At 41.9% G+C, this 26910-nt stretch overlaps 1 protein-coding gene across 1 annotated transcript in view; it reads left to right on the top strand.

Annotated features, from left to right (window-relative positions):
- LOC124996845 (stromelysin-3-like) overlaps positions 1-26910 on the top strand; it is a 70540-nt gene that overhangs the window by 30388 nt on the left and 13242 nt on the right. The window lies entirely within an intron of this gene.

Raw genomic sequence — 26910 nt, 5'->3', positions numbered from 1 at the left:
ACTTGTATACTGTATACTTTCCTTCCACACATAGTGATATATTTCAAGTGTTTATTCATTTTCATTTTTATTATTACAACTGACAGCTAATGAAAACACCAAATTCAGTATCTCAGAAAATTATAATATTCTGAAAAGGCTCAATATAGAAGACACCTGGTGCCACACTAATCAGCTGATTAACTCAAAACACCTGCAAAGGCCTTTAAAAGGTTCCTCAGTCTTGTTCTGAAGGCTCCACAATCATGGGGAAGACTTCTGACTTAACAGTTGTCCAAAAGACGACCATTGACACCTTGTACAAGGAGGGCAAGACACAAAAGTTGATTGCTAAAGAAGCTGGCTGTTCGCAGAGCTCTGTGTCCAAGCACATTAACAGACAGGCAAAGGGACGGAAAAAATGTGGTAGAAAAAAGTGTACAAGCTCTAGGGATAACCGCACCCTGCAGAGAATTGTGACGACAAACCCATTCAAAAATGTGGGGGAGATCCACAAAGAGTGGACTGCAGCTGGAGTCAGCGCTTCAAGAACCACCACGAAGAGACGCATGAAAGACATGGGATTCAGCTGTCGCATTCCGTGTGTCAAGCCACTCTTGAACAAGAAACAGCGTAAGAAGCGTCTCGCCTGGGCCAAGGATAAAAAGGACTGGACTGCTGCTGAGTGGTCCAAAGTTATGTTTTCTGATGAAAGCAAATTTTGCATTTCCTTTGGAAATCAAGGACCCAGAGTCTGGAGGAAGAGCGGAGAAGCACAGAATCCACGTTGCATGAGGTCCAGTGTAAAGTTTCCACCGTCAGTGATGGTGTGGGGTGCCATGTCATCTGCCGGTGTTGGCCCACTCTGTTTCCTGAGGTCCAAGGTCAATGCAGCTGTCTACCAGGAAGTTTTAGAGCACTTCATGCTTCCTGCTGCTGACCAACTTTATGGAGATGCAGATTTCACTTTTCAACAGGACTTGGCACCTGCACACAGTGCCAAAACCACCAGTACCTGGTTCAAGGACCATGGTATCCCTGTCCTTGATTGGCCAGCAAACTCGCCTGACCTTAACCCCATAGAAAATCTATGGGGTATTGTGAAGCGGAAGATGCAATGCGCTAGACCCAACAATGCAGAGGAGCTGAAGACGACTATCAGAGCAACCTGGGCTCTCATAACACCTGAGCAGTGCCACAGACTGATCGAGTCCATGCCACGCCGCATTAATGCAGTGATTGAGGCAAAAGGAGCCCCGACTAAGTATTGAGTGCTATACATGCGCATGCTTTTCATGTTCATTCTTTTCAGTTGGCCAACATTTCTAAAAAAAACATTTTTTTCATTGGCCTTTTCAATATTCTAATTTTTTGAGATGCCAAATTTGGAGTTTTCATTAGTTGTCACTTATAAATATCAAAATTAAAAGAAATAAACATTGGAAATACATCGGTCTGTGTGCATTGCATGAATATAATGTACAAATTTCACTTTTTGAATGGAATTACTGAGATAAATCAAGTTTTTGATGACATTCTAATTTACTGGCCAGCACCTGTATGTATACATATACATACATATATGTATACATATACATACATATACATACACATATATGTATACATATACATACATATATATATACATATACATACATATATACATATACATACATATATACATATATATACATATACATACATATATATACATACACATACATATATATACATACATGTACATACACATACATATATATACATACATGTACATACACATACATACATATACATACATGTACATACACATACATACATATACATACACATACATATATATACACATACATATATATACATATACATACACATACATACACATACATATATATACATACATATACATACACATACATATATATACATATACATACATATACATACATACACATATATATACATATACATACACACACATATATATACATATACATATATATGTATATGTATTATATGTATATATATATATGTATATGTATATATGTATATATATATATATATATATGTATATGTATATATGTATATATATATATATATATATGTATATATGTATATGTATATATGTATATATATATATATATATATATATATATATATATATATATATTGGAAGTAATTTAATCTAAAAATCAAGATCTATCATAGATGGCAGCCTGGAAGGTGGCATAGAGTGAAGGCGGGCTTACCACCACCCTCCACCCAAATGTAGTTGGTCAATCTGTCGGGGCTGCAACGGGGGGCTGGGTGGTTAATAACACTTTCTTCTCTAGTCTGACCAACTCAAAACACACATTTATTTTGACGTTAGTTATTACAGCAACAATTTCCCTTTCAAAGACAGACAAATACAGATGCTAATGTAGCTCAGCTATTCAGTTCACATGAACGAAAAACATGATTTACCTTCCAACACCAACAATATCATGTCCTGAAACTCATCCATGTTGGGTTATCAGGGCTCTCCGTCTCGCTTTCCAAGCACGCTTACCTGAAAAAAAATCCACAGCTGGAGTAAGCTAATGTGATTGAGGCAAAAGGAGCCCCGACTAAGTATTGAGTGCTATACATGCGCATGCTTTTCATGTTCATTCTTTTCAGTTGGCCAACATTTCTAAACAACTTGTTTTTCTAAAACATTTTTTTCATTGGCCTTTTCAATATTCTAATTTTTTGAGATGCCAAATTTGGAGTTTTCATTAGTTGCCACTTATAAATATCAAAATTAAAAGAAATAAACATTGGAAATACATTGGTCTGTGTGCATTGCATGAATATAATGTACAAATTTCACTTTTTGAATGGAATTACTGAGATAAATCAAGTTTTTGATGATATTCTAATTTACTGGCCAGCACCTGTATGTATACATATACATACATATATGTATACATATACATACACATATATATACATATACATACATATATATATGTACATATATATATATATAGCTATTCAGTTCACATGAACGAAAAACATGATTTACCTTCCAACACCAACAATATCATGTCCTGAAACTCGTCCATGTTGGGTTATCAGGGCTCTCCGTCTCGCTTTCCAAGCACGCTTACCTGAAAAAAAATCCACAGCTGGAGTAAGCTAATGTTAGCAAAAGCGGACAAAGGCTAATGATAGCTAGCTTGCTACCAGCCGCCTTCATGCATTACAATGCGGCTTCTTATGTTAACCGCGGTTTTGTCTCTGAATAAAAAGTTGTTCCTGGGTTAAGTACTTACCTTGAATTTTTGTTGCCCTCGTTGAACCACAAGTTTTTCAGCCGCATCATTTCTTTCAAATCGGGAAATTGCTTCTTCTTCTTCTTCTTTTTTCTTTTCTTTTTTTGAACAAAACTTTATTGGTTCAATAAGTGCGGGATATCACGTCAGCGACGCTAGACGCAAATGACTGACATGAACTGAGCATGCGCAGAAAATACTAAAAGTATCAAACTAACGTTTTAAAATACCACATTTACCCTTAAAATCTGTTCATTGAAATGTATGTTAAATGGGAGTTATTTGGTATAAAAATAGTAATTAGAAAAATAATTACCTAATCCTTCCCATCGTACATCTGCCGTTAAACACAAGAGAAGAATAAGACGCTAAAGTTTTTGTCAAAAGCGTGCAGAGGGTTAATTTTGTATTCATAATTTTCATTGTCATTGGAAAACTTAAAATGATGTGAGTTTTAACACATTTTTATCAATAAACATGTTTTCTTTCATCTGGATTTTTTTTTTTTAACGGTTTTACCCTCACCATCGCAGCTTTCATGTTTGTTCGTTTTCTCAAATTCACAGTGTACATTAATAAGTCCTTATAAGGGATGAAGCCAATGTATTTTGGTGACCTCATGACATTTGCTTTAGCACCACCTTCAGGTCAAACTTACATGTATCTTCTGTAGTTTTTATCTGATTCTTTGTAAAATTCCTTGCCACATTAATGACACCTAGAGGTTAAGTCCTATTCATTTTATTGACCCCATGATCTCTCCTCTACCACCATCAGTTAAAATTCTGTTTATTTATTTAAAATATAGCTTTCATCTAAATTATTTCAATAATGACCCCTAGATGATGAACCCTGATGATGTTGGTGGTGACCCCATGACTGATACTCAACTACTTTGCCATAAGGGGTTTGATCAAAATGGGGGAGCAGCCTGCTTGCCGGTTATCGACATACTATATAAAATATAGCTCATTTGAAAAAAAGACAAAAAAATAAAATAATACAGAATCAGCTATCTCAATATTTTAAACACCATATTAGGATCTGGATGTTGAACATCAGCCTGTTGTATAGTGTAATATAGTATAGTATAGTATAGTGTAGTATCGTAAGCTTTTTGTGTGACTCTTGAATCAAGCAACTTGAGTTTGTTACTGACTCTTAAAACAAGGTTTATTTTGATGAGATTTTGGGGGAGAGATGTAATATATCTTATGTTATAATTTATTTACCTAATTTTAAGATTTCCTGCCTATTTGAGACAAAAAAGATAAGGTTGTGCTTGTTGACTGTCCCCCCTGAGATTTCCTGAGGGCAAGTCTTTGTTGTAAGACCTGGATGTCTGAGCTGGACCACTGACTGTCCCTGTGTCCTTTGTGTCCTTCACCCAACTTCCCGTGTGTGAAGTCATAGTCCTTGGCGAAAGCTGCAAACTTCGCTGCAGAAAACTGGGGGCTGTTGTCTGTGATAATATTAGTAGTAGTAATAGTAATCCAAAAAAGCGTTGAATAAGGTCAGCTGGACTTGTAGAATTTCTTTAAGACGTTTCGCCACTCATCCGAGTAGCTTCTTCAGTTCTGATAAACTAGTGGGAAATTGAGGTTTAAATAGGAATAAGCTCTGTGGGTAGCACCCTTTAGAAACTTGCGTGACCAGAAATTGGGGTCACTAATTACCATAATGGCCAGTACTTACCTGTCCTTGAGGGGGGGGGCTGTGTGCCTAGGCTAACTTACCCTATGAATAGAGCTCTAACGAGGCTATTGTCAATGGGAGCCTGGAGGCTCAAAGTGTGAATGTTGTTGAAACTTCTTGGGGACAGAAGTCAAAACTGAATTATGAATAGTTGGTAAATTAAATCTCAGTCCACCTCCTCTGAAGGTTTTTCCACTTTGACATAGATGGCTTCCTTAACTCCTCTCTCAAACCATCCGTCCTCTCTGGCCAGGAGTTTGACGTTGGTATCCTCAAAGGAGTGTCCTTTGTCCTTCAGGTGGAGGTGGACTGCTGAGTCATTTCCTGATGAGCTGGCTCTCCTATGTTGGGCCATGCATTTGTGGATGGGTTGTTTTGTTTCCTCAATGTACAAGTCTGTACATTCCTCACTGCACTGAACAGCATACACTACATTACTCTGTTTCTGTCTAGGTGTTTTGTCTTTGGGGTGGACCAGTTTCTGTCTTAGTGTGTTTCCAGGTTTGAAATAAACTGGGATGCCGTGTTTACCAAAAATTCTCCTCAGTTTCTCTGATACACCAGTTATGTAGGGGATGGTGATGTTCTTCCTTTTGCTGTGCTCCTCTTCCCTGTCCTTCCTGGGATATCTTTTTGAGCCTTTGACAAAGGCCCAGTTGGGATATCCACATGTTTTGAGGGTTTGTTTAATGTGTTTTCCCTCCTTGTCCTTGCCCTCCCGTCTAGTGGGAACAGTCTGTGCTCGGTGCTGGAGGGTCTGATGACTCCTACTTTGTGTTCCAGGGGGTGGTGTGAATCAAATAACAAGTGTTGATCTGTGTGCGTGGGTTTTCTATATAGTTCTGTGTTGAGGCTTTGGTCTTCTTCAACATGCACCAAACAGTCCAAAAAGGCCAGACAGTCCCCGCTGATGTCCTCCCTGGTGAACTTGATGTTGCTGTCCACTGCATTGATGTGTTTAGTGAAGGATTCCACTTCCTCTGTCTTGATTTTAACCCAGGTGTTGTCCACATATCTGTACCAGTGGGTGGGGGTGGAACCTGCAAAGGTGTCCAGAGCTCTGGTCTCTACTTCCTCCATGTAGAGATTGGCCACGATCGGTGACACTGGGGACACTGGGGATTGCACAGCCGTGTTTTTGCCTGTAGAAACCTCCACTGAACTGAAAGTAGGTGGTGGTCAGGCACAGGTTGAGTAACACACAGACTTGTTCTGGGGTGAGGTTGGTTCTTGAGGCCAAGGTGTCATCCTTTTGTAGTCTTTTCCTTACTACATCTGTGGCTTCTCTCGTGGGGATGCAGGTGAACAGTGAGGTGACATCATAGGACACGATGTTATCTTCTGGGTCCAGTGTGACGTCCTTGACTTTGTTCACAAAGTCCCTGGAGTTTTCAATGTGGTGTGGGGTGTTGCCTACTAACGGTGACAGGATGGATGCCAAATGCTTGGCAATGTTGTATGTGGCAGTTAATACTGCTGACAATGGGTCTGAGTGGGGCTCCCTCCTTGTGTATTTTGGGGAGTCCATAAATACACGGTCTCGCTTCCACTGGGTACAGACGGTAATAAAGGAGTCTGTCGATGGCCTTCTCCTTTTCCAGCTGTTGTAGATAGTTTATTATTCTGGTTTTGTAGATGTTGGTTGGGTCACGTCTCAGTGTCTCATACGTGTCCTTGTCTTTGAGGAGGTTGTCCATTTTTGTGTGGTAGTCCACTGTGTTTAACACCACTGTGCATCTCCCTTTGTCAGCTGGCAGGATTGTGATGTCCCGGTCTTTCTGCAGTGACACTAGCGCCTTCCTTTCCTGGGGGGAGATGTTGGACGTCTGGTGTTTTTGCACTGGCGAGGGCTGATGTTATTTCCAGTCTGAGTTGTTTGGCTTCTGTGTTTGTCAGTTTGTTGTTCTTGATGGCAGACTCTGTGGCAGTGATGAGGTCTACCACTGGAATCTGTTCTGGTGTTATGACGAAGTTTAGTCCTTTGGCCAGGATCTCATTCTCTGGTTGCGTGAGTTCTCTGTGTGATAGGTTCTGGACCCACTTCTCCTGGATGCCCCGCTGTGTGGTGTGGTCATCCTTCTTCGTCCCTGTCAGTTCTTCCGACTTGTGTTTTCTATTGTGTCTAGTTTGCAAAATCTGGAATTTGCGTTTCTGTCGTTCCTTACCTTTAGTGTGTTGTGTGATTTGGGCCTTTTCGACAAATTTGGAGACTTTCTCCAGAATGTCCTCAGGTAGCTGCGATGTTAGTTTGTAGAAGCAGTGTTCGGCCTCGGATTTGAGAGCGTCATGGTGAAATGGACCTGTCTCACTCTCTCGTTGAGCACCTGGGCTTGAGCTTTCTGGAAAATTTGTTCCGCTTTGTAGCCCTTTACGGTGGAGCCTATGTGTAAGCTGGTGGGAATAATCTTGTGTTGTCTGCATCTCAAGTTGAACCGAAGGTGGTTCCTATAATCTGCAAGTTTCCTCGAGGTCCTCTCATACTCCCGCACTAGTCGAAGGGTGCTGGTCCCAAAGTGCGTAGCAATATGTCTGTGAAGGTTCTCAGTCATCCAGGTCATGGTAATCCAAAAAAGCGTTGAATAAGGTCAGCTGGACTTGTAAAATTTCTTGAAGACTGCTGTGCTCTGTCAACATGCTTTGTCATTCCTTGGTGACCTTTATGTATCTTGTTGAGCATTTCCTCTTGCATTGTGACAGGGATGACCGGTCTTTCACCTTTCATCAGTAGTCCGTCTACAACCAGCAGGTTGTACTCCTCCCAGCCCTTTTCTTTGCGCAACTCATCAAACGCCCTTTGCTGTGCACTGCCGCACAGTCGGTATCTGTCTTGAGCAGGTCTTGCAGCGGTTGTGTGAGCTCTGCTATGCGTGGAGAGAACTTTCCACGTGGTTGACCATGCCCACAAACCTTCTCACATCAGCAGTGTCCTTGGACGTAGGCAACTCCAAGATCTTAATTTTGCCCAGGCCTGCCTTGATGCCCCTTGCACTGACGATGTGGCCCAGTAACATGACCTTGTCAACTGCAAACTGACACTTGTTGGTGTTGAGTGTCAGTCCCTCTTCCTGGAGCCGCCCCAACACTCGTGTTGTTCACATGTTGATCCAAAAACGAGGATATCGTCAGCATGACTCACAATCCCTTCCAGCCCTGTCAGCATCTGTGTCAGACGTTTGTGAAAGTGTTCCGGTGCAGACGAAATCCCGAATGGCAGTCTCCTGTAAAAATATCGCCCAAAAGGGGTGATAAATGTGGTAAGCGGGACTGATTTTGGATGTAGGAGTTCTTGCCAGAATCCAGTTGGGCATCTGGCTTTGTATAGACCATTGCCCCTGCGAGCTTGGCCAGGATTTCGTCGACGGCTGGCACGATATGTCTCTCTCTGGAGATATATTAATTCAGATGGGTCATATTGGAGCAGATCCTGATCTTTCCTTTGGGCTTTGGTGCCACAACAATGCCTACACACCAATCTGTAGCCTCTTCGATGGGCATCATCACCCCCATTTTCTCCATTCTTTGGAGCTCCTCTTTGACCTTGTTGTATAATGGTAGAGGTATACGTCGAGGCAATGACAATGCGTAGGGCTTGGCGCCTTCCTTCAGCTTAATTCTGCACTCCCCTTTTAGGCAGACCAGTCCTGTGAAGACCTTGGGGTATTGTTTATTTTATGTCTGACTCCAGCTCACTTACACTGTCGACCAGACGCAGTAGCGTCAGGTCTGAGATTGCTGGCAAACCCAGCAGAGGAGTAGAAAGCTTTTGTACCACATACACCGGTTGTGTTGTTGTTCTGTTTTTATATTCAATGACTCCATTGAACTGACCTCTCACCTTTAGAGGTTCATTGCTGGGCCCACACAAAGGTATTGTTGCTTTGGTAAGTGGACCGTGCCATTCTTTTGAGTAAGCAGTACCTGGGACGACCGTTGCATCCGCATCCTCTTCTTCCGCCTCGAGAACTGCTCTACTCTGCCTGATTTACAAACAGCTGCAAAATGTCCTCTCTTCCGACATTTTCTGCCTTCTGCATCCCGTGCAGCACAGTTGTTCAGCGAGTATGCTGGTCTTTTTCCACACCGTCCACAGTTTTTCTGTCCTTTCTGGAAATCCTTTTGTCCCCTAATGTGGGTTGTCTTCCCTTTCTTGTACTCTCTGTGTGACTTTTTCTTGAATTTCAGTAAGTCCACATTTGCATCTCTTTGTTCTGTAGTTTTTGTTTCTCTCACCATAGGTTGCTGTTTTTTGATTTCTTCATGTTGTCTTATTGTCGTAACAGCTTTTTCCAGTGTTAATTCACTGTCCATTTGTAGATTTTCAGACAGGCTGTGATATCCCTACTACTTACCTGTCTCTAATCATCTCCTCTTGCAGAGGGCCATATTGACAGTGCTCTGCCAGTTTATAAACTGCAGAGATGAAGGCTTCAACCGATTCACCTGGCTCTTGGTTTCTCTTATTGAAACAAGCCCTTTCATAGATTACATTATATTTGCCTATTAAGTATTTATGAAAGGCTTCCTTTACAGCCTTGTACTTCTTTAAATCTGCTGCACTTAAGCCTAGTGTGCACAAAATATCATCGGCTTTATCACCCATAGCATAAACTAATGAATTGACTTGATATTCTTCATTCTTCATTCAAGTCTGGCGGCCACACAGAACCTTCAAACCGCCAAATCCAGTTGGACCAGTTAGCAAAGTCCAAGAAGTCAAAGTTTTCGGGGGGGCTTATGGAGAAGAGGGAATTCATTGTTCTTTCTCTTTATTGTTGTGGCAGCTCTGCTGCGTCGTCTCTTAACGTCCCTTTTCCACACGCTCCCTCGCCGTCTGTCTAACTAGCTATTAACTGCACTCAGTTTCTCACTGCAGACTAGCGTTAACATAGCCCAGTGCAGACCATAACTCGCGGGTTGTGTTTATATATTTATTTATCTACTGCAACTCGCCGGACGGTTTCTTCCGAGCGACCGTCCCAGACGGGATCGATCACACCGCTTCTGACACCATATAACGTGCCGCATTCAGGCAGTCTGTTTGTAGTTTAGGACGAGAGACATCTGTCAGTCTGCAGTTCACTTTAGTTCGATCTCTCTTTACTCCATCACACATATACTTCCCCTATGTCCATCCCCTCATATGTTCCCTACTCAACAGGTACACATCTGCTCTCACTACAATTGTGATTACATTAACAAAATTAGTCCCATGTTCACTGTAAGTTCTTTCAGGGTTGTCACACACACAAACCACATGTGCGCACACCACTATTTCACACACAGGCTAACTGTGCTAACCGCAAGCCAACTATGCTACCTGTAAGCTAACTGTGTTAACCGTGTGCTAACTGTGCTAAATGTGGGTTAAGTGTGCTAACTGTGTTACATTTTGGCTAAGTGTGATAAATGTAGGCTAACTGTGCTAAATGTGGGTTAAGTGTGCTAACTGTGCAACATGTGGGTTAACTGTGCTAAATGTGGGTTGACTGTACTAAATGTAGGCTAACTGTGCTAAACGAAAGCTAATTGTGCTAAAAGCTTACCCCATTCAACCATTGTACATACTGCTTTGATCCCTTTTCTTGCCCATTGTTTAAACCCTTCATCATTTATCCCAGGTATAAACCTATCGTCAAATGCAAACCAACTCAAATTCTTTATCACTTATTCCAGTTTATGCCTTTCAACAATGGTATTCCATATTTCGATTGTAGTTTTGGTTATTACATCCAATTGGTTACCTATTTTTCCCAGTAGGCCTTTATGTGCTATCAAATTTCATACTTCAACATCTGCCTGCTCTATTTCTATACTTTTCCATCTTGAAATCATTATTACACCAGTATACCATGGGTCTGATTTATGCGGCATTGAAATTCTCAGAGCAGGCAGAGCCAGTCCTCCCTTGTCTTTAGGGAGCTACAAAGTTTTGTACCTAGTCCTAGGTTTTTTTCTTCCCCATATAAGCCTTCATATCCACCTGTCCCACTCAGTAAACTGCTTTGGTGGAATCGTTACTGGCAGAGACTGGAACAGGTATAAAAGTCTCAGTAGAACATTTATCTTAATTATCTCCTTGAGCTAAAGCCTAAAATAATAGCAGACCATCTCTCCAAGTCTCTCCAAATTTCTTGATTTATTTTCCTAATACCTTATACAGAAATACCCAATTCACGCTGTCAAAAACCTTTTCAGCATCTATGCTTACCAAGACTGCACTTTCCCCCTTGCTCTGTATATTTTCTTTAACATGTAAACGCCTTCTTATGTTATCTTGTGTTTTTCTTTCTCTAATAAAACCAATCTGGTCCTCATCAATCAAATCCTGCATAAATGTCTCTAATCTCATAGCTATAATTGAGGTATAAAGTTTATACCTCAATCGTAGCAGTATTCATTCTTTGTCTTTACCTTCCTTTGGAATAATAGAAATAATGGCTTCTTTCCATGAGGGAGGGATCCTGTCTGATCTGAGACTATAATTAAATGAGCCCTGGAGTAGTGGGATTAACTCTTCCTTGAATGTTTTATAAAAAGAAGCTCCCAATCCATCAACTCCTGGTGACTTCCCTGATTTTGACCAACTAATTGCCTCTTGGATCTCTTCTGCTGTAATCTCTGAAAAAAAGTCAATATTGCATTCTGCTTTGCACCTAGCTGTCTAGAATCTCTATCAAGTGTTCTTCACCTACACAAGTAGGTTGTGAATATAAATTGTAGTAATATTTCTCAAATACCTTTCCTATTTCTGGTTCATACAGAGTTTTATTGGTTGCAGGGAGCCTTATTTCATATATATATTCGTTATTGTTTGTTGTTTCCTTATGCGTCTAGCCATCACTTTAGTGGCTTTAGATCCTCCCTCATAATAAGTCTGTTTTATAAACCTTGCTTTTCTTTCCACCTCTTCCAACAATATATCATCTATTTTTTTCCTGACTTCTTTAATCTGATTAAGTGTGTTGCTGTTCCAGTTCTTTTAATTTCTCAATTTGTTTCTGATATGTTTCTAGTCTGACTCTCTTTAAAAATGCTGTGTGAGAAATCAGCCTCCCTCTAATCACTACCTTCAGGGCATCCCACAAGATTGTTGGATCAACTTACCCGTTGTCATTTTCCTCCCGGTATCTAGTTATTTCCCCTTTTATTTCTCTGACTAGTCTCTTCTTGTTCAGTATGCCTTCGTTGAGTCTCCATACTGTATTTTTTTCCTATTGTTCAAATGAATTTTTAAAGTAAATTGCATTGTGGTCTGACACATCAGACACTCCTATCTTACATTCCCTCCCTCATTAAAAAAAAAAAAAAATCAATTCTGGAGTACATGGCATGTGGAGCTGATAGTGGGTATAATCCCGGTCACCCGGTGGGTGAAGTTCTTGCCATACATCCTGTACATCCATTTCTGACATCATTGTTTTCATGTACCTATTAATTTGTTTTTTGCTTCTCTTCTTACTATACTTAAAATGCTTTTCCACTTTTCACGGGACGGCTATGGCTCACTAGGTAACCAAAGGGTTAGCGGTTCAATCCCCTGAGTGTGCCATATGCCGAAGTGTCCTTAAGCAAGACACTGAACACCCAGTTGCTCCCAGTGAAACTGGCACTGGTGTGTGAATGTGTGTTTGCTTGTGTGAGCGAATGGGTGGATGTGTCTCTAACTGTGAAAGTGCTTTGAGTACCTTTGAGTAGGTAGAAAAGCGCTATATAAGAGCAAGACCATTTATGTTCAGGAGGAGCATACACATTGAAAAATGTCACCAATTGGTTTTCTAATTTCCCTTTTATCATAATATATCTTCCCTTCTTGTCACTAATTTCTTTGATCAGTTTGAAGTTTACTGTGTTGGAGATCCGTATCACCACGTCCCTCTTGTGATTATGCCCAAAGGAACAGGAAAATTAGTTCTAGTAGCCCAACTTTTTAAACTTTACATGTTCCTCTTGTCATAGGTGAGTTTCTTGAAGAAAGATAATCTGCATTTTCTCTCTTCTAAACTTAGCTAAAGCTTTATTTCTTTTTTTTATATTGTTTAAGACGTTAATATTCACTTACACCATCATTATATCACTACTGGTATGTTGCATTGTTTGTGTCCCTTAAAATAATGCCTAGTCCCTCCTACTATTTTCTCTTTCCAGGCTTTAGCAAGAATGTTGTCTTTGGTCTCATACTTAAGTTAAGCTAAGTTAAGCTAAGTTAAGCTTAAATTTACCACAATTGACCTCGGAGATGCTCCCGGTGGCGGTTTCTTCTATGCGCGCGTTGAATATGGAGCTTGCGTTACTGGTGGAGCAGCCCCTCCACCACTTGTGTCACAGACTCATTTTCCAGTTCAGCCACACTGTGAATCCTCAAATTACAGTGTCATCCATGTCCCTTCACTTCGGTCAGCTTCTCTTGAAATTTTGTTTGTTGTTTCAGTAGAGTGAGGATGGCTTCCTTCGCCTCGATGTTCCATTCCTCCAACTCTGCCACTCGTTCCTGTGCCTCGGTGATATCCTTCCCCTGCTCTTGTATTTCATTTTCTGCCAATTTTCGGTTAGTTTAACCCTTAAAGCTGGCAAACTCTATTCGTCTTGAATGTTGCGAGGTCCTTTTTCATCTACCTTTTGAGATCACTTATCTCTCCCGTAATATCGGCAAGTCCCTCGAGTAGCACGAGGGCCTGCTTGTAGTCGTCATTTTTCCTGCTTGTCGCCTCATCTTCAGACTTGTGTTCTTCTTCATCTCTAGACATTGCTTTTTCTTTAAACTTCTCAACTCTGTTCCCCCACTCATTGCTTATCAGTTTGAAATTCGTGTTCGTAAAGCGAAAAAAGGAAACTTCACTGAGTCTGAAGTTTTATTAAATGAAGTGAAGACACGCACTGATATTCTATTTGGTAGCCTGTCGTCAGGCATAAACACAAAAAGAAAGAAAAGGGTGTGGGAGCGTGGGTGAGGCTGTTAATGCCATGGGGTGGGAGCAGCGCGCACAGAAGGAAATCACAAAGAAATGGGCCAATATAAAGGTGGAAGTGAAGCTGAGTATTTTGGCCCACCGCTGTGGTATGCCGCGGCGGTGTGTCACGTAGTGCAGGACACCACAGGGCATTACAATGTGGCACACCTTCTCTGGTTGTAGAGCAGCACTCCTCCCGACCTGTCCAAGCAGCGCTGGCGTCCCTTCAGCACGCCAATTGTCCTCTTCATCGCTGCCCGAGTTCGGGAATGGAGGTCGTTGTACCTCCTCTCTTGGTTGGTGCTGAGGTCGGTGAGAGTGGTCAACAGCCACGTTGTCAGGGGGTAGCCATGGTCCCCTGGGGTCTAATGAAGGCATGAAAACATCTCGTCTCTTCTTCCTCCGCTAATCCAGGTCTGGGTCGCGGGGGCCCTCTCCCCGGCCTCTTTCGCCAGCTCCTCCGGAGGAATCCCCAGGCGCTCCCAGGCCAGACGTGAGATATAATCCCTCCATCGCGCCCTGGGGCAACCCAGAGGCCTCCTACCAGTGGGACATGCCCAGAACACCTCTAAAGGGAGGCGTCCGGGACGCATCACCAGATGCCCAAACCACCTCAGCTGACTCCTCTCGATGTGGAGGAGCAGCGGTTCTACTCTGAGCTCCTCCCGAGTGTCTGAGCTCTTTACCCTATCTCTAAGGCGGAGCCTTGCTATAGAGGAAACTCATTTTGGCCGCGTGTATCCACGATCTTGTTCTTTCGGTCATCACGTAAAGCTGATGACCATAGGTGAGGGTTGGAAAATAGATCGACCGGTAAATTGAGTGCTTCGCCTTTCTGCTTAGCTCTCTCTTCACCACAACGGACGGGCAACACTGCAGAGACTGCTCCGATCCGTCTGTCAATCTCCCGCTCCATTCTACCCTCACTCATTGACAAGAACTTGAGGTACTTGAACTCCTCCATTTGAGGCAGGACTTCCTCCCCGACCCGGAGTGAGCAATCCACCCTTTTCCAACTGAGAACCATGGCCTCAGACTTGGAGGTGCTGATCTTCATCCCAGCCACTTCACATTCGGCTGCGAACTTCCCCAGCAGGAGCTTGAGGTCGCAGTTCGATGAAGCTAAGAGGACCACATCATCTGCAAAAAGCAGGGACGAGATCCTCTGATCACCAAACTCGACACCCTCCACCAACCAGCTGCGCCTAGAAATTCTGTCCATAAAAGTTATGAACAGAACTAGTGACAAAGGGCAGCCCTGGCGGAGTCCAACCCTCACTGGGAACAAGTTCGACTTACACCCGGCTACACGGACCAAACTCGTGCTCCTTTGGTACAGGGACTGAATAGCCCTTAGTAAGGGACCATCCACCCCACACTCACAGAGCTCCCCCCACAGGATGCCCCTGGGGACACGGTCGTAGGCCTAATCCAAATCCACAAAACACATGTGGACTGGTTGGGCGAACTCCCTTTTCCCCTCCAGCACCCTAGCGAGAGTAAAGAGCCATGGTTCCACGCCCAGGACAAAAACCGCATTGTTCCTCCTCGATCTGAGGTTCAACCATCAATAGGACCCTCTTTTCCAGCACCTTGGTGTAGACTTTCCCGGGGAGTCTGAGGAGTGTGATTCCCCTATAGTTGGAACACAACCTCTGGTCCCCTTTCTTAAAGATGGGAACCACCACCCCGGTCTGCCACTCCAAAGGCACTGCCCTCGTTGACCATGCAATGTTGTAGAGGTGTGTCAACCAAGACAGCCCTACAACATCCAGAGCCTTGAGATACCCAGGGCAGATCTCATCCTCTCCTGGGACTCCACTGCCAGATAGTTGCTTCACTACCTCAGCGACTTCTGCCCGAGAGATTGGACGGTCCAACCCCGGGCCCTCCGGCTCTGTTTTCCCTATGGAGTGCATGTTGGTGGGATTGAGGAGCTCCTCAAAGTATTCCTTCCACCGCCGGACAATAGTGCCAGGAGATGTCAGCAGCTCCAGGCAAGTTGCCGTCTTCCGCCCTTGAGATGACAGATGGTTTGCCAGAACCTCTTTGGAGCCGATCGATAGTCTTCTTCCATGGCCTCATCGAACTCCCCCTATGTCTGAGTTTTTACCTCAGCGATTGCCCTGGCCGCAGACCGTTTAGTCATCCGGTACTGGTCAGCTGCTTTCAGAGACCCACAGACCAACCATGTTTCGTAGGCCTCCTTCTTCAGCCTGACGGCTCCCCACCAGCAGGTTTGGGGGTTACCACCACGACCAACACCAGCAACCTTGTGGCCGTAACTCACAACAGCCACCTCGACAATGGCGGAGCGGAACATGGCCCATTCAGACTCAATGTCCCCCACCACCCCTGGGACGCAGTTGAAAATCTGTTGGTTTTCTGAGGTGGGAGTTAAAGACCATCTTGACAGCTTCTTCTGCCAGGCGTTCCCAGCAGACCCTCACTATTCGTTCGGGCCTACCAGGTCTTCCCCTGCCATGTGATCCAACTCATCACCAGGTGGTGATTAGTGGGCAGCTCTGCTCCTCTCTTCACCCAAGTGTCCAGAACATATGGTCGCAGGTGAGATGATATGACTACAAAGTCAATCATCGACCTATGACCTAGGCCGTCATGGTGCCAAGAGCACCGATGAACAACCTTATGTTCGAACATGGTGTTAGTTATGGACAAACTGCGACTTGCACAGAAGTCCAATAACTGAACACCGCTCGGGTTCAGATCAGGCAGGCCGTTCCTCCCAATCACGCCCCTCCAGGTCACGCTGTCATTGCCCACGTGAGCGTTGAAGTCCCCCAGAAGGACAGTGGAGTCCCCAGTCGGGACACCATCCAGCGCCAGACCTAAGGTCTCTGAAAAGGGCGGGTACTCTGCACTGCTGTTTTGCGCGTATGCGCAAACAACAGTCAGGACCCATTCCCCAACGCAAAGGTGCAGGGAAGCAACCCTTTCGTCCATCCGGGTGAACTCTAACATACAGGCAGAGAGTCTTGGGACAAGCAAAAAGAAAATATGTGAAATAGATTTAGTTTCTTATGTTCATACACCATTTGAATGACACACTATTTTTTTTCTAATTATAGGCAGTGTTAGGCACATTACTTTTAAAAAGTACTTAGTTATAGTTACTAGTTACTTCTCCCAAAAAGTAACTGAGTTAGTAACTGAATTACTCCACTATAAAAGTAACTAGTAACCAAGGAAAGAAACTATTGCCTTTTTTTTTAAGTTTAAATATGTTTAATAATTTGGATTTTTTTTCTTAGCAGGTTTCACAAGTCAGTTGCATAGAGTAGAATTGCATAGACATGTACTTACGCAGAACTTTAAATATTTATTTCACCTCAGACCCAAACTGGTAGACATATACCGCTTTCACATTGAAAATCCCGGGTCGACTTGCCTTTGGTGCTTTCACATCTGCAAAAGTCCCGGGTCGGACCTCCCTGTGAGAGCTGCGTGCCTGTTTTTTCCTCCCTCATACATCATCGCGTACATTGCAGATAACGCTGCAGTTTGTTGATGACCTGAAGAATGGACCGGTCAAATCCCCGCTCTATCAAAAGGCTGCTGATATTAGAATAAATCAGAGCATCCTGCACAGAGCGCAATAACTGCCGCCAAATCCCCCCTTCTCTTGGATACAGAGCGCTGCCATGATCGTTAAAAAGTGTGGGATATCGCTATACAAACTGTATGTAAACACAGTTGCCGTTCACATATGCGTTTCCATTAACCATTACCTTCCATTATGGTGCAACAACACATTTGATTTGTTTGATTGAACAAAGCATCAAAAATCTCTGCCCTTCGGAGATCAATCTTTGTGGACCAAAACTTGTTTTTGAATTGAAGCTTCTACAATGATACAGTCTGTCCGGCTGTAAAGTCAGAATGTAATAGGCAGATAGCGAAAAACCCAGGTCAACCCGACCCAACCAGTGACGGCTCGCAACTTTGGGTGACGGTCAGAAGTTGTTGTGTGCGTGTGTGATTTGTGTGTAATTTGAACACTGCCTCTGATCGGCTTATGAAAGCTTACTCCACCTTAGCCAATCATCATCACCTATACGCACATAACAAACAAACAACAACAAAAAACAAACAAACTAAATAGTCATTAGTAAGATTACCCTGTTACAGAAAAAAGTAACAGCGTTTAATTAAACGCTGTTATTCCCATCACTGATTGTAGGTGCTTTAGTGGGAAACGAACACAAAGGACAAAACAACTTTGATAACGGATAAATTATTTACTCACCGAGAAGCCACCCATCGCGCACCGTGCCAGCCTCCAGCCTGTTCCCAACCATGCTGTTGGTCAGAATGAACAGTCATGCGTTGAACCAGGCCACCTTGCCACGATGTTAGTTCACATATTATTTGAACTTTTATGGAAAATGTTTCCTGTTCAAATTCATCCTGTAATGATGCTTTTATAGCAATGTCTGTCCAATCAATAGCTCCGATTACCTTAGGGAAACCGGCTCGTGCTGCAAATTGTGCTTTAATGTTGGCCTGTTCAATAACATTGTATGGTAATTTGATGCACCTGGATGACATTCTGATGATCCCGTTCCACACAGCTGGCATCGCTCGGCACAGGGTTGACTGACACACTCCTGACCGGTCAGCAGTTCCTGTTGGCTCCGCGCTGTGTTGCGGTCTGAGCTGGCTGCAGGTCTGCGCACAGCTTGAGTGATACTGCCTCGGTAAACGAAAACAACTCATGAGCCAGTTGTTGTCATTTGCGAATAGATCTTCGCGTTCTCTAAATACTCTCTCACGCCTAATGTTACCATTTGCCACTCTACTGCCAGAGGCAGTGGAAGGAGAAAAATAATAGAAAAAAAAAGAAAAATGGAGAGGAACATTGGTATACTATAATTAATTAGTGAAGATACTATCTACATAAAACAATATAATACAATAACTGGAGCTACAGGTATGTTGTTTGTAATGATATTGATGCTTCCAGTGGATTTGGCTCTCAGGCATCATGAGGGACTGTTTTGTGAAGAGAAAATGAGTGGTGACCAAATAGATAGAGATTCTTTTGCAAGGTGTTGACTGAAGTCTTCCATTGAGATGTAGTCGGATAAGAGATTTTTCCGGTGAGTTATGTTTATGTTGTGTTTGGACTTCCAGTTCATGAGGATAGTTTTCTTGGCGATGGTTAGGGCTACCATTAGGAGTTTATTGTTTGAGTTTGTCAGGTTTGACGCAGAGGTGTCACCAAGTAGGCAGAGGAAGGGAGACAGGGGGAAATGGCAACCCAAGAAAACAGAGAGTGATTCGGTGACCTCGCTCCAGAATTGTTCGACAGGTGTGCAGTGCCAGAATGCGTGAAGGTAAGTGTCTGGTTTATTGTGCATGCAGTTTGTGTAGATTTCTGATGCGGATCCCATTTTTGCCATTTTCTGTCCTGTGTAGTGAATCCTGTGAAGTATTTTATATTGTATAAGTTGTAGATTTGCATTTCTAGACATGGAGTAAATGTTTCTGCAGATGTGGTTCCAGAAGTCAGCATCAGGAGCAATTGCCAGATCTTTTTCCCACTTTGATGTAGGTATGGATAGAGTTGTGTCAGATTCTAAAAAGTTTTGATATATTCTTGAAAGGACTTTCTTTTTTGTATGGATGTTAATCAGGTTCAAAATTGGTGGGGGTAAATCTAAGTTAATGGTTCTGATATTGTATTTTGCTTGAATTGACGATTTGAGTTGAAGTACACCATTTACCTTCTGTGTGCAGTGTTGATGATGCTGAAGAGGAGGAAATGAAGGTTTGTATTTCAGAGGAAGGCCTTTTACAGAGCTGGTGCTCTTGAACAGTAATGTTTCACTGTGACACTGTGAATAGTTTTTACTTTTATGTACATGTTATCTTTTTGCAAATTGTGTTTTTGCAAATCTGTATATATTTATACCTGATTGTACACTGTAGCTAGAAAATTCCCTCTGGGAAATTTTGAAGGGACTACGGGGGGCTAATGCCGGGGGTACCGTCTCTGTCAACATGGGAGTTAGCACAGTTAGCCTAGATTTAGCACAATTAACCCACAGTTAGCACACTTAACCCACAGTTACCAAAGTTAGCTTACAGTTAGCATAGTTAGCCTACATTTAGTACAGTTAACCCAGATGTCGTACACTGACCCACATGTCGCACAGTTAGCACACTTAACCCACATTTAGCACAGTTAGCATACGGTTAGCACAGTTAGCTTACAGGTATCACAGTTAGCCTGTGTGTAAGAGAGTAATGCGCACTTTCGCGCGCATGTTTTTACATCCTACTACTTTTCCTGAGTGTATCTATAACTGTAATAACATAAAGTTTCCTGTGTGTTTGTGTGGCACGCTTGCGCACGCCTGTGTCTGTGTGTGTAGCTCTAATAACATAAAGTTACATGTGTGTATATGTATGTGGCGCGCGCGTGTGTGTGGATGGGTGAGGGTGAGGAGTGCAAGCTTGCGCACACATGTGTAACTGTAATCACAAAGTTACCTGTGTCTGTGTGTGTGTGGGCGAGGAGGGCGAGCGTGCGCATGCATGTGTGTGTGTAACTGTTATCACAAAGTTACCTGTGTAGTGTGTGTGTGTGTTGGTGTGTATTGTTGTAACATAAATGTATGGGACACAGGGATCAGCTGTATTAACAGCAGAGACATCTGATTAATGAATTGGTCTCAGCTGTGGCCCAGAGCTGCGGCTCAGGGGTTGCCGTGGCAACTCGCAGTGGTCGCCAATGACGACGGAAGCACGCGGAACTGGGACACAGAAAAGAGCTAGATTTCCCCCCTTTTCGCTGGTCTCACATTTGGGCTTACTGTGACAAAACGGAGCTCCTATCAGAAAAACAAGCAGACCGTGGGCGTCATAAGATCTTCCTGAAGACTTTGATATGTTTTTTGTCCTTATAGAGTAAATATTTTGGAAACACTCGCGAGTTAAACGCAAAGAACCTTCTCCTTTTCTCTGAAAATCTTTGCATTGAAGTGAATGGAGAGCAGACATGTACTTTACCGCGAACAGAGGGTCGCAGTTTAAATTCTGTACATCTCAATGCTTTGCCGAGCACATTGTGAGAGACACAACAAGTCTGTCTACAACTGTGGAAAAAATCGTGTCTAGTGTGTCTAGTCCGTCTTGTTTGCGAGAGAGCGACCCCCGTTCCCCATGATGATCCCAGGTTCCCTGCTCCTGGCGGCAGTACAGATTTACACAGCACTATCAGCTGGTCACGTGCGGAAACAATGGCCATGCCGCTCTGTGCATAACCCTCCGGTACAAAGAGTAACGAAAGTAGCAGCCAAAGTGAAAGGAAAAAGTTGAGATTCACAAAAACCATTGCTGCACAGTATTTAGTTCTAACTTAGGTAAATAAAAAAATAATAATAAAACAAGAGACACCAAAGTACGAGAAAGGTGGAGATAGAACACACACAAGAAGCACGCGCTCAGGAGCTGCTGCAACAGGCATCCGCTTGCCACGGCGCCAAGTAGCAGTATTAGTTATTTTAGTGAATTGGACAATGGAAAATTAAACACTGTACATCAAAATACATTAATAGGTATATTTAAATATAATATCTGTAAATGTAGGGTATTAAACCCTAAGTAAACTGAACAGAAACTGTTAAAACTTAATGACAGAAAAACAAGGATAGTAAGTCATTACACATTAAAACAGCTAAGGCAATCTCTGTAAATGTAAGGTATTCGGCAGTTACTTTATATAACTGTTCAATTAGTATTTTACTTCCAAAATATTGTTTTTATGAAAAAAAAGAAATAAAAATAGTATTTCAATATTTTGAACCCTGGGCCCAAATGACATGTTTTCAGTTACAATCCCTAATAGCAGAAACCAGATAGCTCCCTTACCTGCCCATCCAGTAACACTAGAAAGCCCCCTCACATTCTACTGCATGGGCATAAGCAACAATCTATGATCAACTTTTTCAGAACATGACATTCGCAGTATAATCATACTGTAAACTGATGATTACAGTATGTTATCTTGAAAAACATTTTTCTTTATTTGCCAGTGGTAGTTAAGGAGGCAAACATCTGCTGATACTGATGTTCAGCCAATGCATCAGGACATCCCTAGGAATTTTGAGGCCTTTTTCTCAATGCAGTGAATGTGTATTGAGAGCTGGACTCTGTTCCACAATTGTGAAGCACAGGAGCAGCTTATAAAGACAATCAGCAATATTTGGACTTAGGTCATGGCCATTCAACATTGTAACTATTACTTGCAAATGAAACAAATGTAAAAATAATTTTAAAATACATTCAATATGGGCAATACATACTGTGCATGAGAAACTTGTCAGATCATTTCAAACTGTCTGTTCACTTGCTTGACTGCTAGGGTCTGTTCACTTGCTTGGCTGCCGGGGCCTGCCTTGTGATCCAGAAGCCACTGAGCATTTCTAGCAAAACCAACAATGTGCCACTTTACTTCGAAACTAAGAGAGACACAGAGGAGCAGAAATAAAGAGTGATAAATATTCTCTTTAGAGATTACACTCAGCACATTACTCCTAGTAAGATTTGCTCAAGTTAAAACATTAACCCTCTGGTAAGTTAATGGCAGTCTATGGGACAAAAATGTCCGCTAAGTGTATAAGAGGGTGTAAAAAAAAAAAAAAAACAGTTTTGTTACAAATTTTTGACACATCCAAGGGTCTTATACCACGTAAAACATCTCCTGCCTCCAGTCACTTTTTTTATATTGAAAATCCATTTTCAGTCTTTTTTTTTTCAAAAATCCTGTGTACGCTTAATTAAATTGCCAATAAAAGGTATTAAAAACCAAAGAAAAAATGCAAAATTTAATATTTTTGAAAAGAACTGAGGTTGAATGAAAGATCTGTGCAAAAAAAATGTCTATCTGATATACTTTTAGAGCAGTTGTTTACAGAAGCCATTTATGGCTCGAAGTGTTTAAGAAGGTAGCTTTTTGGAAAGGTACCAGAGGGTTAAACATGTCAATCACAGATCCTGATAACACTTCTTTTTCCAAAATAGATTTGTGCAGTTATATACTGAGTTTTACAGAGAAATAAATATGGTCTTACCCTCTCCAGGTCGAAATCTCCTTTTTTACAGGCATGACATCAATACAAGCAGCTCGCACACGCATATGGGGAAACAGGAGAAAAAAGTCAGCCCTGTCCAGAGCTAATAAAAGCTCACAAATTAACATGTACCAAAAATGTAATTTATCTATACAGTTATCATTAGTCTTCCTCTGGTGGTAATGACAGCCAGTGCATCTCTGCTGAGACAAGTAGGAAGTTTGTCCATCTGCACAGGCTTTAATTGCAAGCTCGAATCTACTTTTACATATTGGAAATATGTTATTTTTCCTTACCATCTCCATAGAAATAGGACAGTAATTCCACTCTAGTGAATCACAGTCTTTGTTGTGTCTCATTGGGTCATCGTCTATCATATATTAAATATATGTAACCCGTTGTGTCCTGATATGGAAAAGAGACGCAGGAGTCAGCACTGGATCTTTACTTGGCAACTGTGGTGACAAACAGAAACACACAGAAATCGTGAGCTGTGTGTGAGCTAGAAAAGGCTTTTTAACTTAATTAAGTGTTACAATAAAATAATCAATTTTGTACAGTAAAATTAAATTACAAGGTTGCTTTCAATGCTTTAGTATTCAAAGTTCAACAGGAAACACAAAAATAAATGACATCTGTAATTCTGCTCTCTTTAACGTTTAAATCCAAATGGACTAATATCACATTCAGTAATCATCTGTATAATTTAGCATCAACAACCCGTATAGGGCAGACCCAGAGCTCAAAACATTATTTAAACACAAACAAACAAACATCTCCACACCTGGGGAGAAAGAAATAAACTCTCCAGGTGAAAAAAGAGAGCAGAGTCTAGGAGGGAAGACAGCAGTGAGCAGGCTAACTTAGCATGCTCACTGCTGTGCTTGAACGAATAATGAATGAAAAAAAAATGAGATCTGAAGTCTTTGCAACGAGTGGGACATTACACAGAGAAGCATACAGCAGTTTGACCGCATTCAAATCATGGATAACACATCCGCAGAAAGCAACACAATTACAACTAACCTCTGGCCATGTTAGAAAAGGCTTTGACCGAAACCACGCCTTAACAATTAATACTTAAGCTGTAAAATAAAATCAGTCACACTCAAAACGTCAGCTATCTGTTAACAGCTAATAGCTTATGTAATGTAACAATTTATCAAAGGGATGCTAACGTTAGCTTCAAGGCTGTCCACTCGAGGTATGAAAATTAATTAAAATATTGTTCACATGATTATCATTATCTGGGACACTTACCTCTAAAGGTGTTTGGTTGACAATGTTGTGGCTGTCTCATACATCCTCCTTGAAGATCATGCACCCAATGCCCATCTTTCACGTGATTGACTCATGACATGCCCACTACAAACCTGATTGAAGGACACTAGCATTGTCATTCTTCAAACCTGGCCGGTTGGTCATTATGGGTGGGACAAAGCAAACTGGAAACAAGCGGCAACTTTGAAATTTGAATCTGCATAGTTTGATTGCATGAAGTGAATGAAGTGCGTTTCTCATGAAAATAAATACATAAATAAGATATATTTTTATTATTATTCCGTAAAATAATATTTTAAATTGTCTTTCTACAGTAATGTACAGTTAAAAAACATGAAATCACTTCAACCACGCATTCCAAATAACCTGCAATTTTGTGGAAATAACTACAGATTTCTGCAATTTTATATCCATTTTTTCATTATAATTATTAGGAAAGATTCTATTCAATTCAATTCAGTTTTATTTATATAGCGCCCATAACAATACAAATCATCTCACGACGCTTCACAAAAACCAGCCTGCAACATCCAGAGCAAGCCTGAGGGTTACGGTGGCAAGGAAAAATTCCCTTTTAACAGGAAGAAACCTTGAGCAGAACCCAGCTCATATGGAGGGACCCATCTGCTGAAGGCCAGCCGGGCAGAAACAGAGAAGATAGAGAGAAAAGAAGAGCAGGAGAAACAAGATAAACAAACTTCTGTCATAGATACATACATCAAGCTGAAGGCAACATGTAGGGTCTAGTAATATAACACATAGGTGATGATCTGTGAGACAGTTTGTGAGACATACAGAAAAAGTTATGTAAAATTAGAGTTAAAGATGCACAAATACAGTAGATTTTCATTAAAAAATATAATATTAATGTAATCTTACATTATGCTTAATTAACTATAATTAACAGGTTTGTAATGGTAAACAACTGTTTTTTCTGAAATAATGCCATCTTCACTGCTCAACAGTTGAAGGACTTTTTTGTTGTGTCTGTACCATGCTACTAGAACACTTTTTCCACAAAATAACTAAGGCATTTCAACAGAAAACCATGTTGCAGAAAACACACTGATCAAAATTAGAGAACACTTTCAGATACCTCCCAGTTATTGGTGTTAAAATGGCATCTGGTGCTAATTTCCTTGATTTTCTGCCAACCCCTATTTAACTGGCAGCCTAACTTCCAGTTTCACTGACTCTGCAAGATGGTGGGCCGTTCTAAAGTGACTGAAAGCCTCCGGTAGCAGGTTGTCCAGATGAAGGTCAAAGGGATTATCAGCCATAGCAAGACAAGTTGGTCATTCCAAATCTGTGATTTCAAGAATATTGAATCTTTACAACATCACAAACTCATTCAAGTCCCCAAGAAGGCTGGTCGTCCACAGAAGACAAATACAAGAGAGGACAGGATACTGCGGAGGATCTCAATGGGCAATCGTTTCCACACTGCAGCTGGAATTGCTCACCAGGTCAGTGCTGAACAGGGTAAGGTTCTGTCTCGTCATACAGGGTCTCAACGTTTAAGAGCCTTTGGACTGAAAGCCCACTCTGCAGTGACCAAACCTCTCATTAGCAGAAAGAATCAAAAGGCTAGACTAAGCTTTGCTGTGGAGCATGTTGTGTGGACAGAGGAGAACTGGTCCAAAGTTCACTTCAGTGATGAAAGCAAGTTTAATTTATTTGGATCCGAGAATCCGGGAAACATTATGTTTGGCGACAAACTGGAGAAAGACTGAACCCAAAGTGTGTAAAGTCAGTGAAATTTGGAGGAGGAAGTGTCATGGTTTGGGGCATGTTTTCTGCAGCAGGAGTTGGGCCTCTTATACAGCTACATGGCAGAGTGAATGCAAATGTTTATCAGACCCTTCTTAAACAACATATGGTTCCTTCCCTGCGTTCATCACCCAATCATCCCGCAGTGTTCATGCAGGACAACACTCCATGTCACATAGCAAAACAGGTAAAGCAGTTCCTTGAAACTGAAAACATTGAAATGATCCTGATCTCAACTCAATAGAGAACCTCTATTGACAAAGTTATGGCCAAGAAACCCACTACAGTCACTGAGCTGTAGAGGAGACTGGAAGAGGAGTGGACCAAAATCACACCAGAGCAGTGTGAGAGACTAGTACTGTCCTGTGGCCGCAAATGTGCTGAAGTCATTCAGAGCAGAGGCCTGTACACTTCCTACTAATTGCTGACTGTTGTAACCTTCAGACAATGTAGTTGTAATCTTTTTTCCATGGTACAATGATCGTTGTTCTCTAATTTTGATCAGTGTGTTTTCTGCTACATAATGTTTTTTGTCGAAATGCCTTAGTTATTTTGTGGAAAAAGAGTTTTAGTAGCATGGTATAGACACGACAAAAAGTCCTTCAAATGTTGAGCAGTGAAGATTACATTATTTCAGAAAAAATCAGTTGTTTATATATGGTTCTCTAATTTTGATCACCAGTGTAGACATAGGAGATAGAGCCTTTAAAAGTAAAGATTGATCCCAGGAAACTGTCCAAAGTTGAGTCGGAGGGTAAATTGGGAAAACTAGGAAATGTGTTACAAAACTGCAGACTTGTAAATATCTGAAGAAATGATGCTTAGGGAGAGAGAATTTATCTG

This window comes from Mugil cephalus, chromosome 19 (assembly GCF_022458985.1).
Source record: "Mugil cephalus isolate CIBA_MC_2020 chromosome 19, CIBA_Mcephalus_1.1, whole genome shotgun sequence".
In the NCBI taxonomy this organism is placed as follows: domain Eukaryota; kingdom Metazoa; phylum Chordata; class Actinopteri; order Mugiliformes; family Mugilidae; genus Mugil; species Mugil cephalus.
This window is presented reverse-complemented; position numbering and strand designations above follow the sequence as displayed.